An 18,068-nucleotide genomic window follows, 5' to 3' on the forward strand; every position below is an offset into this window, starting at 1 on the left:
TCCACTTCTCTGTCCGGGACTCATCCAGCCAAGTCTCCCAGCTGTATTGGGATTCAGCTGCCAGCAGCGTTTTCATTATTTAGTCCGTTCGTAGCGGGTATGTACACGATCAACAAGATCAGTCCAAAACCAACCACTGGAAATCCATGGTTGGCAGAATGTTTGTAAACTAAGTCTACAAATTAAAAACATAAAATAACGCCGCACTGCAGGTCGCAACAGAGACGCTTCTAGCCGCCATTGTCTTAGTTACGTTCAACGTTACGTCACGTATGACGAAAGCGCGTAAGTGCAAGCCCACAGACACCCATAGAGAATGTATTGAAAGCTTTGAAATGTGAAAAAAATAGATTTTACATGACAGGCTATGAGAGACTTCTGGGCGATTTTCAACTTGACTGAAATCGCCCCAAAAACGGGCGGGGCCATTTGAAGCACGACTTTAGCCTGATTTGACATTTAGTGGCTGGCAGATCAGACGTGAACACTAATAACTGCTGTTGCCGTGATATAATTGATTAGAAAAAAAATCCCTTCCTTTTCCGTTTGGCAGTGCGTCGCCCATATCGCCCTATTGAACAAGCCGTCCCTGGTGCTGGGTACAATAAAAGGCCACTCTGAAATGTGCAGTTTTGTCACACAACACAATGCCACAGATGTCTACATTTTGAGGGAGTGCGCAATTGGCATGCTGACTGCAGGAATGTTCACGAGCTGTTGCCAGAGAATTGAATGTACATTTCTCTACCGAGAATTTGGCAGAACGTCCAACTGGCTTCACAGCCGCAGACCACGTGTAACCGTGCAAGCCCAGGACCTCCACATCTGGCTTCTTCACCTGCAGGATCATCTGAGATCAGCCACCCGGACAGCTGATGAAACTGAGGAGTATTTATATCTGTAATAAAGCCCTTTTGGTGGGGAAAAATTATTCTTATTGACTGATGGGTGGGCCCCTGTCATGTGAAATCCATAGATTAGGGCCTAATGAATGTATTTCAATTGTCTGATTTCCTTATATGAACTGTACCCCAGTAAAATTGTTGAATGTTGTGTTTATATTTTTGTTCAGTTAGTTAAAATCTTACAAAACAACTGATGATGATTATGTTTGGAAAACTGCATTGATCTGCCAATGAAAAATAACATTAGTACATGAATTTGTACTGGTCAACCTCTCCTTCTCTTTTGCATTCAGTTCTTCCATATTAGATCTGACAGTATGAATGGTTCTTATGGTTGTATTCAGTTCTTCCATATTAGATCTGACAGTATGAATGGTTCTTATGGTTGTATTCAGTTCTTCCATATTAGATCTGACAGTATGAATGGTTCTTATGGTTGTATTCAGTTCTTCCATATTAGATCTGACAGTATGAATGGTTCTCATGGTTGTATTCAGTTCTTCCATATTAGATCTGACAGTATGAATGGTTCTTATGGTTGTATTCAGTTCTTCCATATTAGATCTGACAGTATGAATGGTTCTTATGGTTGTATTCAGTTCTTCCATATTAGATCTGACAGTATGAATGGTTCTCATGGTTGTATTCAGTTCTTCCATATTAGATCTGACAGTATGAATGGTTCTTATGGTTGTATTCAGTTCTTCCATATTAGATCTGACAGTATGAATGGTTCTTATGGTTGTATTCAGTTCTTCCATATTAGATCTGACAGTATGAATGGTTCTCATGGTTGTATTCAGTTCTTCCATATTAGATCTGACAGTATGAATGGTTCTTATGGTTGTATTCAGTTCTTCCATATTAGATCTGACAGTATGAATGGTTCTTATGGTTGTATTCAGTTCTTCCATATTAGATCTGACAGTATGAATGGTTCTCATGGTTGTATTCAGTTCTTCCATATTAGATCTGACAGTATGAATGGTTCTTATGGTTGTATTCAGTTCTTCCATATTAGATCTGACAGTATGAATGGTTCTTAATGTTGGATTCAGTTCTTCCATATTAGATCTGAAAGTATGAATGGTTCTTCTGGTTGTATTCAGTTTTTCCATATTAGATCCAGTGTCTAAACCTCTAGTTAGTTACTTACAAGCCACAACACACATGTAAAGTTGCTGTAGAACTGCTTCATGGGGTGTGAAAATATATGTAATCAAAACTACTGGATATCTTTAGAAGGAAAATTGTTCTACAATTTTCTTACACTGAAAATGTGGGATAGTTTTTGTAGGTCGGCAGGATAAAAACTATATTGAATCTCTATTAAGATTTAAGCTAGCAAAATGTAAAGGGGTGTGTAGATTTTCATTGTGCCTTGCAAAAGTATTCATCCCACTTGGCGTTTTTCCTATTTTGCTGCATTACAACCTGTAATTTAAATGGATCTTTATTTGGATTTCATGAAATGGACATACACAAAATAGTCCAAATTGGTGAAGTGAATAGTTATGCACGCTCAAGTGCGTTGTTTCACAATAAAAACAATTATGAATCTTCAAAGTGGTAGGCATGTTGTGTAAATGAAATTATACAAACCCCACCCAAAAAATCAATTTTAATTCCAGGTTGTAAGGCAACAAAATAAGAAAAATACCAAGGGGGTTGAATACTTTCGCAAGCCACTGTATATGTACAGTGGGGGAAAAAAGTATTTAGTCAGCCACTAATTGTGCAAGTTCTCACACTTAAAAAGATGAGAGAGGCCTGTAATTTTCATCATAGGTACACGTCAACTATGACAGACAAAATGAGGGAAAAAAATCCAGAAAATCACATTGTAGGATTTTTAATGAATTTATTTGCAAATTATGGTGGAAAATAAGTATTTGGTCAATAACAAAAGATTCTCAATAGTTTGTTATATACCCTTTGTTGGCAATGACACAGGTCAAACGTTTTCTGTAAGTCTTCACAAGGTTTTCACACACTGTTGCTGGTATTTTGACCCATTCCTCCATGCAGATCTCCTCTAGAGCAGTGATGTTTTGGGGCTGTCGCTGGGCAACACAGACTTTCAACTCCCTCCAAAGATTTTCTATGGGGTTGAGATCTGGAGACTGGCTAGGCCACTCCAGGACCTTGAAATGCTTCTAACGAAGCCACTCCTTCGTTGCCCGGGCGGTGTGTTTGGGATCATTGTCATGCTGAAAGACCCAGCCACGTTTCATCTTCAATGCCCTTGCTGATGGAAGGAGGTTTTCACTCAAAATCTCACGATACATGGCCCCATTCATTCTTTCCTTTACACGGATCAGTCGTCCTGGTCCCTTTGCAGAAAAACAGCCCCAAAGCATGATGTTTCCACCCCCATGCTTCACAGTAGGTATGGTGTTCTTTGGATGCAACTCAGCATTCTTTGTCCTCCAAACACGATGAGTGGAGTTTTTACCAAAAAGTTCTATTTTGGTTTCATCTGACCATATGACATTCTCCCAATCCTCTTCTGGATCATCCAAATGCACTCGAGCAAACTTCAGACGGGCCTGGACATGTACTGGCTTAAGCAGGGGGACACGTCTGGCACTGCAGGATTTGAGTCCCTTGCGGCGTAGTGTGTTACTGATGGTAGGCTTCGTTACTTTGGTCCCAGCTCTCTGCAGGTCATTCACTAGGTCCCCCCGTGTGGTTCTGGGATTTTTGCTCACCGTTCTTGTGATCATTTTGACTCCACGGGGTGAGATCTTGCGTGGAGCCCCAGATCGAGGGAGATTATCAGTGGTCTTGTTTGTCTTCCATTTCTTAATAATTGCTCCCACAGTTGATTTCTTCAAACCAAGCTGCTTACCTATTGCAGATTCATTCTTCCCAGCCTGGTGCAGGTCTACAATTTTGTTTCTGGTGTCTTTTGACAGCTCTTTGGTCTTGGCCATAGTGGAGTTTGGAGTGTGACTGTTTGAGGTTGTGGACAGGTGTCTTTTATACTGATAACAAGTTCAAACAAGTGCCATTAATACAGGTAACGAGTGGAGGACAGAGGAGCCTCTTAAAGAAGAAGTTACAGGTCTGTGAGAGCCAGAAATCTTGCTTGTTTGTAGGTGACCAAATACTTATTTTCCACCATAATTTGCAAATAAATTCATTAAAAATCCTACAATGTGATTTTCTGGAATTTATTTCCTCAATTTGTCTGAAAATTACAGACCTTTCATCATTTTAAGTGGAAGAACATGCACAATTGGTGGCTGACTAAATATTTTTTTCCCCCACTGTATATGAATTTGTACTAGTCAAGCTCTTCTCTTTTGTGTAATGAATTACCAAAAAACTATGTTTGAAGTGACATATTTATTGTTTTTCTGAAGCTGAACAAGACAGGAAGTTTAAATGAGCATCACAAAGCTAAATCTGACCTATTCACTAACACGTTTTGTCAGCATAAGCAGCTGTGAGACATGCTAGAGTACTGTAACATTACTGATCTACTGAATCATTGTAGTTGTTGGGGGTTATCTTTACAGTAAATATAATGGTGGTGGATAAGCCTTCAATGCAAGCTGCAGGGGTTGCCTTTCAACAAGATGATCCTGACATTTTAAAGGTTAAAAAGGTGGACTTTGTGGCCTTTATCGCAATGGTGATTAACGCACTGCCAAGGTGGAGAAAATATCTAGGAAGATAGAAATCATTGTGGTTGCGGCAGAACGGTTCCTGGGGCTGGAAGATTTATTGGCAAAAGAGTTACATGGAATATTGTCAAAAGCCGTACCACCATTTCAGGTCCTAGAGACTGAGAAGGGAGATATGGAGATTTAAAGGAAGGAAGAAATGGGACTTTTGTTTGTTTTGGCAATGTACTATTTTTATTAGGGTGGAGTAAGTTAGTATCACTATTAAGTATGGATTTATTTTTTATTTAATTTATTTTGTGGTTTCAAACCGTCCAGTTGGTGGCGGCAATACAACTTTTGGATGTAGTCTGCCATAAAACCCACAGAAGAAGAAGAAGAAGAAGAAGAAGATGTCGCTGTTGCATTGTGGTAGTTGGGGAACAGGAACTTCCGGGGAGGCGCGCAACATTCTTCAGAACAAAGAAAACGACAGGACTGTGTTTTTCGTTTCTCTTTATTACTACAGGTATGTAATAGCACGTTTAAACTGTCTAATATCGAAATAACGTCATAACATGTTAGATAACAAATCAGTCAAGGTATTATCACATTAAGGGAAAGGTTTTGTGTATTGTTTGTGTCAGTTTGAGTGATTGAAGAACGTGATAAAATATATTTTACAAGCACATGGCGCTGGGTCCATTACACGTGTTCATTTGTGAGGCTTTCCAGGTTCGTATATAGGTCAGTGCGTTTCGCCTGGGCATGTTCAGTACAAAAACGTTTTGGAAAGTTGCAGATAGAAATACCCTGAATAGAAGTGACATGATTCATTAGAATCAGAGACATGTTTGCTCTACATAATACATTTGTATCTGAATGTGGCCAACGTCTCCATCCTCCTGCTGGACGCAGCCCTGGTACCCGCTTGTCCCTATGTATGTGAAGCTAGTCATAATAACGATTAGCCACAATAGTGGAATTTGCGGTTCGCCCTCAAAATAAAAGGCCCTCATTGAAAGTGATGCAAACTGATACAAAATATTGGAATCATGTCAAACGTTGTTACTTAATTTAAAATGAATTACAAAAACTAATTATTTTGAAAATAAACGGGGAAAACCGGTTGAAATCCCACTGTGGAGGTATTAGACCACATAATTATATTGGGGGCGTTCATATATGCACTTATGAAACGGGTTGGATTGTGCTCCCATGGAACGGGTGACACCCACAGAAAACAATTCTCAAAGAGTTTATACAAATGTTAGCGTCTTAGCTCTTATTGCAGGACTTTGACTGTGAAAAATCACCTTCCCAGTCAGTCTATTGCAGGGGTACTCCAGTACTATTTGAGAAGGTCCGGTCAAACACATTTCCTAGGTGGCAAAGGTCCGGATGGATATTGTCATTTATTGGTGTAGTAACAAACCCCCAACTTGTGACCCCAAACTGTTCACAACCCTCTTGTTGGCGGAGAGAACATTTAGCAGTTTTAAAGCTAATATCCCGTAATTCTACACATTTTACGACAGGGCTGAGATTTGTAGTTGTTGATCTTTTTAAGCAATTCTACATGTTTCCATGTCTTATGTGTGTTTATATGATACCAGGGGTTGAAGCCCAACCAAAACAGTATTATTATATAATTATTTTGTGGCCCGTGGTCCATATCGACCCCGTTCTTGGTCCTTACCGCGTTACGCCAGTTGAGTATGCTGTTTCTTTTGTTTGTATTGGACATTCATATTGCACTGTACAGCCCTACCTATGTATTGTTCAGCCTACTCAGTGACACCCACAGAACACAACTATGTAGACTTTACACAAATATTAGCGTCTTCACTCTATTGCAGGACTCTGAAACCACTGTTGTCCGGGAGTTTAACCCTGTCAGCTAAATTGTCATGATAATCAGTGGTTTCAAGTTTGTCTCTGTACATTTTTGACTAGATGATCATAGCAAAAAATTAAATACTTCTGCATTTCCCGCTGTGCAAATGCATTGATTCTCATTGCAAATAGGCTCAGGATAACTCCTGATAAGGTTGGGTAGCTGATAGGCCTTTTCAGAGCTTAAATAGACAAAATGATTAGTCACAGGGCTCCCGAGTGGCGCAGTGGTCTAAGACACTGCATCTGTCACTACAGACCCTGGTTGGATTCCAGGCTGTATCACAATACGGCCGTGATTGGGAGTCGCATAGGGCGGTGCAAAATTGGCCCAGTGTCGGCCGGGTTTGGTCAGGGTAAGCCATTATTGTAAATAAGAATTTGTTCTTAACTGACTTGGCCCAAACATTAGACCGGACCAAATCTGAACCAATCACTCAGACAGCATTAGGCAGGTTTCCATTGAACCAGGTGCATTCGACAAAAGCAATGTTGCAAAAAAAAATCTTTGCACCGTGTGTAATGGAAACGGCAGATATAGGAGAAATGTTCTAAAGCTCGACAACCATTTTTAATCATTGGACGGGTGGGTTTTTCTTTTGTCAAAGTTTCTTTATTCTGACAAGTGAGGATTGAAACAGTGTTTTAAATAAATGATGATTGCCAAACCATTTTGACGGTACAGGGTGAGTCATTACGTCCAGCTGTTTTTATCGACACAAGATAGTTACATGGAAACACACCCTAGATGGCAATTGTCGTATCTATTTTCTATGCAAACTTTTTCTAAATGTCCAGAAAAAAATCAATGGACAAGTTATTGGAAACATAGCTACTGTTTCACAAGATTGGAAAGTACAGTACAGCAGAGTACAGGAAAGAAAAGTTTAGTACAGTACATAGTATAGTACAGTATAACATACTGTATTGTATTCTACTTTACTCTAATGTACTCTGGGGCGATATGCACTACAAATCATACAGCTGTATCTTGAGTTTTTTCAAACATATGGGTGATTCAAGATTTCTCAATTTTGTTTTTCTCTAAGTAAGTGTTGTACAATTAAAGGTCAAATACACTGCATTTCAAACAGTCAGCTATAATCTAATGAATTCAGGGCTCGTGAAGTTAAACCTAGGCTAAATATAAGCCATCCACAACCAATAAGACCCACTAATTATTGTATTATTTTATAAAAATAGTTTAACCTGCTTATATTGGCATTAATCACTGATCTGGCTTTCAAGTTGGTCTATGAAAATGCATTTTTTTGTTACAAATTGACAAACTTATTGTAGAAGGCATTTGGCTATAGAAAATTAACACAGGTCTCATCAACAATTTCTCAAGTGCTAGTGATTAACCAGCTAATCTTTATGTTTCAGGTTTAGCCAACTTGGATCTGTCTGCTAACAAGGTTGAACAGTTTAGCTGTTATGAACACACCATTCTGTCTGTCTCCAACTGTTTGAAAAGCATGTTAGCCTGTCCACTTTGTTCAGATGTTGAAATCAAGTGGCCTACCTTATTTCTCAGAATGAGAACGAGTTGCCAATTCCTTACAGTGGATTCAGAAAGTATTCAGACCCCTCCCCTTTTTCCATATATTCAGACACATTCAGTTGTTTCTGTCTTTATCTATAAATGTTATTATGGTGTGAACAGGAAATACAATTGGTTTTTGATTGAAATAATACAGTGAAGACGGTTATTCAGGAAAATATTACATAGTGCTGCCTAAAACAAACTGCAACCTTGTACTAAATGGTTTTTCAGTCATTTATGTGAATTTCTGAAATCTACTGTAGGTTAAGTGCACTTACGTTGTTTAATTTAAAGTGTGCAATTTGTGTCTAATGTGAAATTAATAAATGGTTTGTTGTCAATGCTTAGCTACCTGATCTAATATATTTTTAGAGAATAAAGAAAGTGCCAGAACTGTCAAGACTAACTTTTGTGTCCGTTTCTCTTTATTACTACTGGACGACTCAGATTAAGTCTGAGGCTGGTAACATCAACAGTGAGGACAAACCCAGCCTGCCTCTCTCCTTCCACATTGAGTCTAAACCTACAGTCACTGGATCCTGATTGTGACTGTGGAGCCCAGTTTGCACTGCAGGATCCAGAGATGGCATCAGTGAAGCTGGAAGACTGCAGTCAAACACTGGAGCTGAATGTCAACATTAAAGATGAAGAAGAGGAGGAGAAGATTGGGAAATCTGTTTCTCATGGTAAGAGCAGGTTCTATCTAACTATAAGTTATCTTTTTTTTTGTCAAGCAGTGGCAAATATACAGCACCAGTCAAACGTTTGGACACACCTACTCATTCAAGGGTTGTTCTTAATTTTTTACTATTTTCTACATTGTAGAGTAATAGTGAAGACATCTAAACTATAAAATAACACATATGGAATCATGTAGTAACCAAAAAAGTGTTAAACAAATCAAAATATATTTTAGATTTTAGATTCTTCAAAGTAGCCACCCTTTGCCTTGATGACAGATTTGCACACTCTTGGCATTCTCTCAACCAGCTTCACCTGGAATGCTTTTCCAACAGTCTTGAAGAAGTTCACACACATGCTGAGCACTTGTTGGCTGCTTTTCCTTCACTCTGCGGTCCAACTCATCCCAAACCATCTCAATTGGGTTGAGGTCGGTTGATTGTGGAGGCCAGGTCATCTGATGCAGCACTCCATCACTCTCCTTCTTGGTCAAATAACCCTTACACAGTCTGGAGGTGTGTTGGGTCATTGTCCTGTTGAAAAACAAATAATCCCACTAAGCCCAAACCAGATGGGATGGTGTATCGCTGCAGACTGCTGTGGTAGCCATGCTGGTTAAGTGTGCCTTGAATTCTAAATAAATCACCAGCAAAGCACCATCACACCTCCTCCTCCATGCTTCACGGTGGGAAGCACACATGTAGAGATCATCTGTTCACCTACTCTGTGTGTCACAAAGACACTGCGGTTGGAACCAAAAATCTCAAATTTGGACACATCAGACCAAAGGACAGATTTCCACCGGTCTAATGTCCATTGCTCATGTTTTTTGGCCCAAGCAAGTCTCTTCTTCATGTTGGTGTCCTTTAGTAGTGGTTTCTTGCAGCAATTCGACCATGAAGGCCTGATTCACGCAGTCTCCTCTGAACAGTTGATGTTGAGATGTGTCTGTTACTTGAACTATGTGAAGCATTTATTTGGGCTGCAATTTCTGAGGCTGGTAACTCTAATGAACTTATCCTCTGCAGCAGAGGTAACTCTGGGTCTTCCTTTCCAGTGGCGGTCCTCATGAGAGCCAGTTTCATCATAACGCTTTATGGTTTTTGCGAATGCACTTGAAGAATCTTAAAGTAATGATGGACTGTTGTTTCTCTTTGCTTATTTAAGCTGTTCTTGCAATAATATGGACTTGGTCTTTTACCAAATAGGCCTATCTTCTGTATACCACCCCTACCTTGTCACAACACAACTGATTGGCTCAAGCGCATTAAGACATTCCACAAATTAACTTTTAACAAGGCACACCTGTTGATTGAAATGCCAAGAGTGTGCAAAGCTGTCATCAAGGCAAAGGTTGCCTACTTTGAAGAATCTCACATATAAAATATATTTTGATTTGTTTAACAATTTTTTGGTTACTACATGATTCCATATGTGTTATTTCATATTGTTATCCTATGTAGAAAATAGTAAAAATAAAGAACCCCTGGAATGAGTAGGTGTCCTAAAACCTTTGACTGGTACTGTATGTGAATTTGGGAAAATATACTATAGGTTAAGTACCGGCACCTCAAATATCTAGTGCTTGAGCTCCTGTTCCTCTTATAGAATGTTAGCTCAACAGTATTGTGGAGCTCCTGCACCTAAATATAAACAGTACCGGCACCTATTTCAGTCCAAGTCAAGCACTGAATTAGATGATTTAACAAGAAGAAAGATAATATATTTTTAGACAATAAAGAAAGTGCCAGAACTGTCAAGACAATAACTTTTTGTGTCTGTTTCTCATTACCACAGGACGACTAGAATTAAATCTGAGGCCTGTAACATCAATAGTGAGAACAAACCTACAGTCACTGGGTCCTGATTGCGACAGTGGAGCCCAGTTTGCTAAGCAGGATCCAGAGATGGCATCAGTGAAGCTGGAAGACTGCAGTCAAACACTGGAGCTGAATGTCAACATTAAAGATGAAGAAGAGGAGGAGAAGATTGGGAAATCTGTTTCTCATGGTAAGAGAAGGTTCTATCTAATTAAGTTTGTTGGACATGATTTGGAAAGGCACACACCTGTCTATATACAGTGCATTCAGAAAGTATTCAGACCCCTGGACTTTTTAGATATTTTGTTACGTTACAGCCTTATTGTAAAATTGATGAAATTGTTTTTTTTCCTCATCGATCTACTCACAATACCCAATAATGACAAAGCAAAAACAGGTTTTTATCAATTGTTGCAAAAAACAACAACTGAACGATCACATTTACAAAATGACTTTCTACTCTGTGAGTGTCTAAACCATGATCACCTTGATCATAGGACTGTTTCAGCCTAGTTAAGCTGTTTGCAGCCTTTGAGGTGGGAAGTTCTTCATACTGAGCTTTAAGACCAAATCATTCCTTGTTTACTTCTACTGAGTTATCCAAAAAAGCTTCCCTCTCCAATTCTCTGATTTTGCTGTCCATCTCTCATTTTCTGATTTTTATTTGATTTTAAACTGGTAAAACGTATACTTTGCCCCCAAATATGTGCTTTGAAAGCCTCCCATCTGGTTCTCACTGACGTTTGGTCAGTGTTCAATGTCAAATAAACATCTATATGCACTCCAACTCGTCTAAACCATAGGAGCGAAAAGTAGTCTACATGAGAATATGATTTAAATGTTGACGAATGTAAGAAGTCTGGGTCCTGTAACCATCTGGGATGCAAACGCCATCTAGAGGATCCTTTTTACTAGTTTTGTATCCCTATAGAATAACCACACAAGGGAATGGTCATTCAAAACAATAGTATCATATCCATTTCCTGCTACATTGGGAAGCAATGAGCAAGAAACTAAAAAGTAGTCTACATGAGAATATGATTTAAATGTTGACGAGTAACATGAATACTCCCTTTTACTCGGGTTCTGAGTCCTCCAAGGTTCACATAGATTTAAGTCCTTAATGAAATGCTGTAATTTCTTTCTACTCTGCGAGTGGGAAGTGTCTGAACCAGAGGAGTGATCTAGATGAGGATCAAGAGTGCAATTAAAGTCCCCTGCCATTAGGACCTTACCAGGAATGGAGGCTATCAATAGAAATACATTCTCAAAGAATTTGGGATTATCATCATTAGGACCATAAACATTAACCAGATTAATATGCTCATTCAAAAGAGTTTCCTGTATCTAAATGTATCTACCAGCTGTATCAGTTATAATAGTATCCACTTGAAACGGAACAGATTAGTGAATTAAAACCATAACACCATGAGAATGAGAGGAGAAACAGGGTGCTATTACCTGCCCTTGTCATCTCCTGCATACTTTAAATAGCTCATCCTTCAACAAGTGAGTTTCTTGTAGGAACACAATAGATGAATGAAGTTGTTTAAGCCTAGTAATAACCTGTTTTAAGCTTGGATAGTTTACAAACTCCACAGACATTCCACAAAGTAAATTTAAGTTTAGCATTTGAAGTCATTTAACCAAAGATGTAAACATGGAATAAGCTATAGCATAAAGGCATATCTAAAATATGTTTAGTAACCACAAGGACCGCAGGAATATTTTGTAGTGAGGAAAATATGTAAAGATCTGTTGGAAGAAACAGACATAAATCTATCCTAACAACACAGGGTCTTTTGCTAGTAGCCTATATAGTAGCCTAAATATCACAACAAAAGGCCTCTCTAGCAAGATGATATGTGAAATATCACGTAGTATTTGTTTGAAAAGTAGCAAAGAATAGCTCCACCTAAAACAGTAACGCTAGTTAGTGAAGCCTGAGACTAACGTTACAGTATGGACCGTCCAAAATAGTGGTAGATGATCCACAACACAGGGTCTGTTGCTAGTAGCTACCAAGTAACAATATGGCCCATACGTATAGCGTTAACGTAGTATACCATGATACGTTTATAAACCAGAAAAAGTATCAAAGATCAGAAATGAACAGCCTATGTGAGAAAAATGTATATCATTGAATATGTGCTACGTTACCCAAAGGCCCTTTGCATGTGATGTTAGGCTTGCACCTGCGTGTCAAACATTTTAGTCCAAGGATATGATCGAAGGGCCTCCATCATTCTTAAATGGAAAAAGTGTGGAACCACCAATAATTTTTCTAGAGCTGGCAGCCCAGACAAACTAAGCAATCGGGGGAAAAGGGCCTTGGTCAGGGAGGTCATCAAGAAGCCAGTGGTCACTCTGACAGTGCTCCAGAGTTCTTTGGCGATAGGAGAATCTTCCAGAAGGACAACCATCTCTGCAGCACTCCACCAATCAGGCCTTTATGGTAGAGTGGCTAGACGGAAGCCACTCCTCATGAAAAGGCACATGACTGCCCGCTGGGAGTTTGCCAAAAGACACCTAAAGGACTCTCAGACCATGAGAAACAAGATTCTCTGGTGTGATGAAGCCAAGATTGAACTCTTTGGCCTGAATGCCAAGCGTCACGTCTGTAGGAATCCTGGCACCATCCCAACGGCGAAGCATGGTGGTGGCAGCATCATGCTGTGGGGATGTTTTTCAGTGGCAGGGACTGGGAGACTAGTCAGGATCGAGGGAAAGATGAACGGAGCAAAGTACAGAGAGAACTGAAAATAGCTGTGCGGCGACACTACCCATCTTACCTGACAAGCTTGAGAGGATCTGCAGAGAAACTCCCCAAATACAGGTATGCCAAGCTTGTAGCGTTATACCCAAGAAGACTTGAGGCTGTAATCACTGCCAAAGGAGCTTCAACAAAGTACTGAGTAAAGTCTGAATACAGTTTTTTATTTTTTTATTATTATTATTATTTTTGCAAAAATTGTCAACACCTAGCGGTCAAACAGTGAAATGGTTCCTTTCCTTTTTATTCATTTTAGAAACACTTAAAATAATGGCTGTGTTTCGTGTAGGCTTACCCTGGTGTGACTTTTAGCAATATTCGGCTCTATTTCCTCTCAGATTATAAAACTCTAATTATCATCAAAGTAGACATCATGCAAAACAACATCACTGCAAGCTCCTGCACGTCATCTCTAGCTGTAACCTTTGATAAACAGGTATTGTGTCAATTTAAAACGAATTAACTGTGGTGGTAGGTGCAGTGATGACCGCTGAGAAGGAGCTGAGTGTAGAGGGAAGCAGTGTGGTGAGGGAGGTTATCGTCTAGTGTATAAAGAGGGATACGTCCTCCAGTAGCTCAGAGATGGAACCTGGCGAGAGTGAGGATGAATTACCTGCGGTGAGGAACTCCGAGTTCGGGCCTTGTTCCAAGGATGATAAGGATGATTCTGGCCCAGTGGGAGTGAGATTTGTAGAGAGAATGGATACATATGTGGTGTCAGGTTAGGTGGAGAAGAGGTTGGGGACTGTTGAGTTGGTGAAGGTAACTCTGAGTGGACTCGTGATGATTTATTGTTTCTCCTCTGTCCAGAGGGAGCGGGCGCTGCGGATTACGTGATTAGAGACAGGAATTGTGACTTGAATTGCTCTCCGGAACAGGGTGGCATTGAAAGGAGTGATAACGGGGTTAGGTTTAAGTGTTGAGGATGTGCAGTTGAAATGGAAGATTCCAGGTGTCTGTGACACCCTCCGTTTGGTGAGACGTAGATCTGGTGTAGAGCGTGGGGAAACAGAGAATACATTATCTGTCATGCTGGATTTTGATGCATAGTCTCTGCCAGATAAGATCAAGGTAGGAAGTGTCAGTTATCCCGTGAGCGATTTTGTTCCGTAAATATTACAGTGTTTTAGGTGTGAAGTTTATGGGCCTGTTGCAGCAGTGTGTAGGCGTGAGATGCCTAGATGTGACAAGTGTGCAGGAGGGCATGAGATGAAGAAATGTGTGGTATCGGTGGAGAAAGTTCTGTGTGTTAGTTGTGGGGGTGCTAACGGGCTGGAGATCTGAGGTGTCAGGTGAGAGAAAGGCAGATTGTGGTCCTCTATAGCTCAACTGTAGCTCAATTGGTAGAGCATGGCACTTGTAACGGGTAGTGGGTTCGATCCCCGGGACCACCCATACGTAAAAATGTATGGGCACATGACTGTAAGTTGCTTTGGATAAAAGCGTCAGCTAAATGGCATATTATTATTATTATTATTATTAGATTGAGGTTGCCAGGGTTACAGTAGTACAGAAAATGTTGGATTTACTGCAGAAATGGATCAAAAGTCCCAGAAAATAGAGGCTGTGTTGGCAGTGTCAGAGAGGTACTTGGGATTGCGAGGATTTACTGCAGAACAGCTGCAGGGGGTGTTGAGTGGTAGTGGTCTGGCGTAGGACTAGATGGTGTTCAATAGTGGAATGGGGTGGTGGGTTTTTGTCGTGGAAAATCGCCACGAAGGGACTCAGTCAAATGAGTCCCTTGTTGGAGAGGTTCCAACAAACGTAAAAGCACCATAGTACACGTCGGTCGGGAGCTCTGCCGGGGCAGTCCCGTTAGTTGTCCTATATACTGCTTACACAGACAAGTTATATTTGTATGATTTTAGCTTTATTAATAATTAATTAATCGTTAACATTTGGTTCCTGCATGTGACCGACCAATACCTCACAAGGCTTCTTCTCTCCAAGCTGAGACCTTGAAACTGAGATATCCCTTTTGGTTCCCAGAACAATGTTCTGGGCGTACTGCCAATTGGTCTGAGGAGGTCAGTCATCTGCACGAACCAATAACATTTACCCTCACATTTTTTAGAGCAGGCTAATACTGCAATTTTGTATTAATTACCGTATCAATGAATTTAATGTATATAGGCTCTGAATGGCCTCACACACCAGTACAGTAGGTGGCGGTGTATGCACCTAAAAGTTGAATGCACTCCGCCAACCAAATCCCGAAGAAGAAGGATGGAGAATGTGAAAAAGGAGCAGCGTTCATCTTTATTATTGATGTTTGATGAAGAGTATCTACCACCCTATGTAAAGCTGGGATATATAATATACCCCATAAGAGACTTTGTGTAAAACCTGATGCAATGCAAGAAATGTAAAAAGTTTGGCCACATGTCAAGTGTTTGCAGACGGAAGGAATATGTTATTGAAGAGCATGTGAATGTAAAATGTTGTAACTGTGGTGGGGGTCATATTCCTGAATTCCCAGTGTGCCCTGTTAGGGTGAAAGAGGTTGAGGTGTCAAGGATCAGGGCTGTACAGCAAATCTCCTATGTGGAGGCGGTGAAGAGAGTTATAGTAGCAAGAGGCCACAGTTCTGAAGAAGATATGGCGGTGGATGCACTGCAACCAGTTGCAAATATTGTACGTCAATCAAGTGATCTGGATACACTTATTTTGAAGGTGGAGTTTTTAGTATTTTTTGCCACAGTTATTAATTTTACTGCACAATACGTCCAAGAAGCTGGACATCATTATATCTGTAGTTGAGAAGTTTTTGGGCCTCCAAGACTTCACGGCAGAAGCCCTGCAAGGTCTACTGTAGCCAGAAAATGTTCCACCCTCACAGGATCCTTCTGAGCCTGTGTAGGGACCTGATTAGAACAGAAAAGCAGGCTGATTTAGTTCAATTTAAATGTTGTTATCGATAGTTTGTATGATTTTTTAGAAATACTGTATACACTGAACAAACATATAAACGCAACATGTAAAGTGTTGGTCCCATGTTTCATGAGGTGAAATAAAAGATCCCAGAAATGTTCCAGACACAAACGTATTTCTAAAATGTTGTGCACAAATTTGTTTACATCCCTGTTAGTGAGCATTTCTCCTTTGCCAACATAATCCATCCACCTGACAGGTGTGGCATATCATGAAGCTGATTAAATAGCATGATCATCATTACACAGGTGCACCTTGTGCTGGGGACAAGAGTAGCTGAGGAGGTGCTTGGCAGCATCTAATGGGGATCCCTAACAAATGGGCAGTTTTTTCACACAACACAATGCCACAGATGTCTCAAGTTTTGAGGGAGCATGCAATTGGCATGCTGACTGCAGGAATGTCCACCAGAGCTGTTGCCAGAGAATGTTAGGTTAATTTATCTACCATTAGCTGCCTCCAATGTTGTTTTAGAGAATTTTGCAGTATGCCCAACCAGCCTCACAACTGCTGACCACCGTGTATGGCGTTGTGTGGACGTACGGTTTGCTGATGTCAATGTTGTGAACAGCGTACCCCATGGTGGTATCGGGGTTATGGTATGGCATGGCATAAGCTACAGACAACTAATACAATTGCATTTTATCGATGGCTGTTTGAATGCACAGAGATGCCATGACAAGATCCTGAGGCCCGTTGTCCTGCCATTCATCCACCTCCATCACCTCGTGTTTCAGCATGATAATGCACAGCCCCATGTCGCAAGGATCTGTACACAATTGAACATGCTGAAAATGTCCCAATTCTTCCATGGCCTGCATACTCACCAGACATGTCACCCTTTGAGCATGTTTGGGATGGTCTGGATCAATGTGTACCACAGCTTGTTCCAGTTCCTGCCAATATCCAGGAATTTCCTAGAAGCCTAGAGTCCGGGAAAAATGTGTTATTTTATAAATGGATTTCATGCAATTCTATATAATTTTAGATGACTGGAGACTTTCGCAGAATCTTTTTTAATACCTCACAAATGACCAAAATGAAAGGCTACTTGAATGACACTGAGAATCTGAGATCAATAACCACGACCTTATCTTGAATCCATCAATAGCTTAGGCCCCTACAGTGAGGAAAAAAGTATTTGATCCCCTGCTGATTTTGTACGTTTGCCCACTGACAAAGACATGATCAGTCTATAATTTTAATGGTAGGTTTATTTGAACAGTGAAAGACAGAATAAAAAACAAAAAAATCAAGAAAAACGCATGTCAAAAATGTTATAAATTGATTTGCATTTTAATGAGGGAAATAAGTATTTGACCCCCTCTCAATCAGAAAGATTTCTGGCTCCCAGGTGTCTTTTATACAGGTAACGAGCTGAGATTAGGAGCACACTCTTAAAGGGAGTGCTCCTAATCTCAGTTTGTTACTTGTATAAAAGACACCTGTCCACACAAGCAATCAATCAATCTGATTCCAAACTCTCCACCATGGCCAAGACCAAAGAGCTCTCCAAGGATGTCAGGGACAAGATTGTAGACCTACACAAGGCTGGAATGGGCTACAAGACCATCGGCAAGCAGCCTGGTGAGATGGTGACAACAGTTGGTGCGATTATTCGCAACTGGAAGAAACACAAAATAACTTTCAATCTCCCTCGGCCTGGGGCTCCATGCAAGATCTCACCTCGTGGAGTTGCAATGATAATGAGAACGGTGAGGAATCAGCCCAGAACTACACGGGAGGATCTTGTCAATGATCTCAAGGCAGCTAGGACCATAGTCACCAAGAAAACAATTGGTAACACAATATGCCGTGAAGGACTGAAATCCTGCAGTGCCCGCAAGGTCCCCCTACTCAAGAAAGCACATATACAGACCCGTCTGAAGTTTGCCAATGAACATC

This window comes from Coregonus lavaretus (genome assembly GCF_964263955.1).
Source record: "Coregonus lavaretus genome assembly, contig: HAP1_SCAFFOLD_57, whole genome shotgun sequence".
Classification (NCBI taxonomy): Eukaryota; Metazoa; Chordata; class Actinopteri; order Salmoniformes; family Salmonidae; genus Coregonus; species Coregonus lavaretus.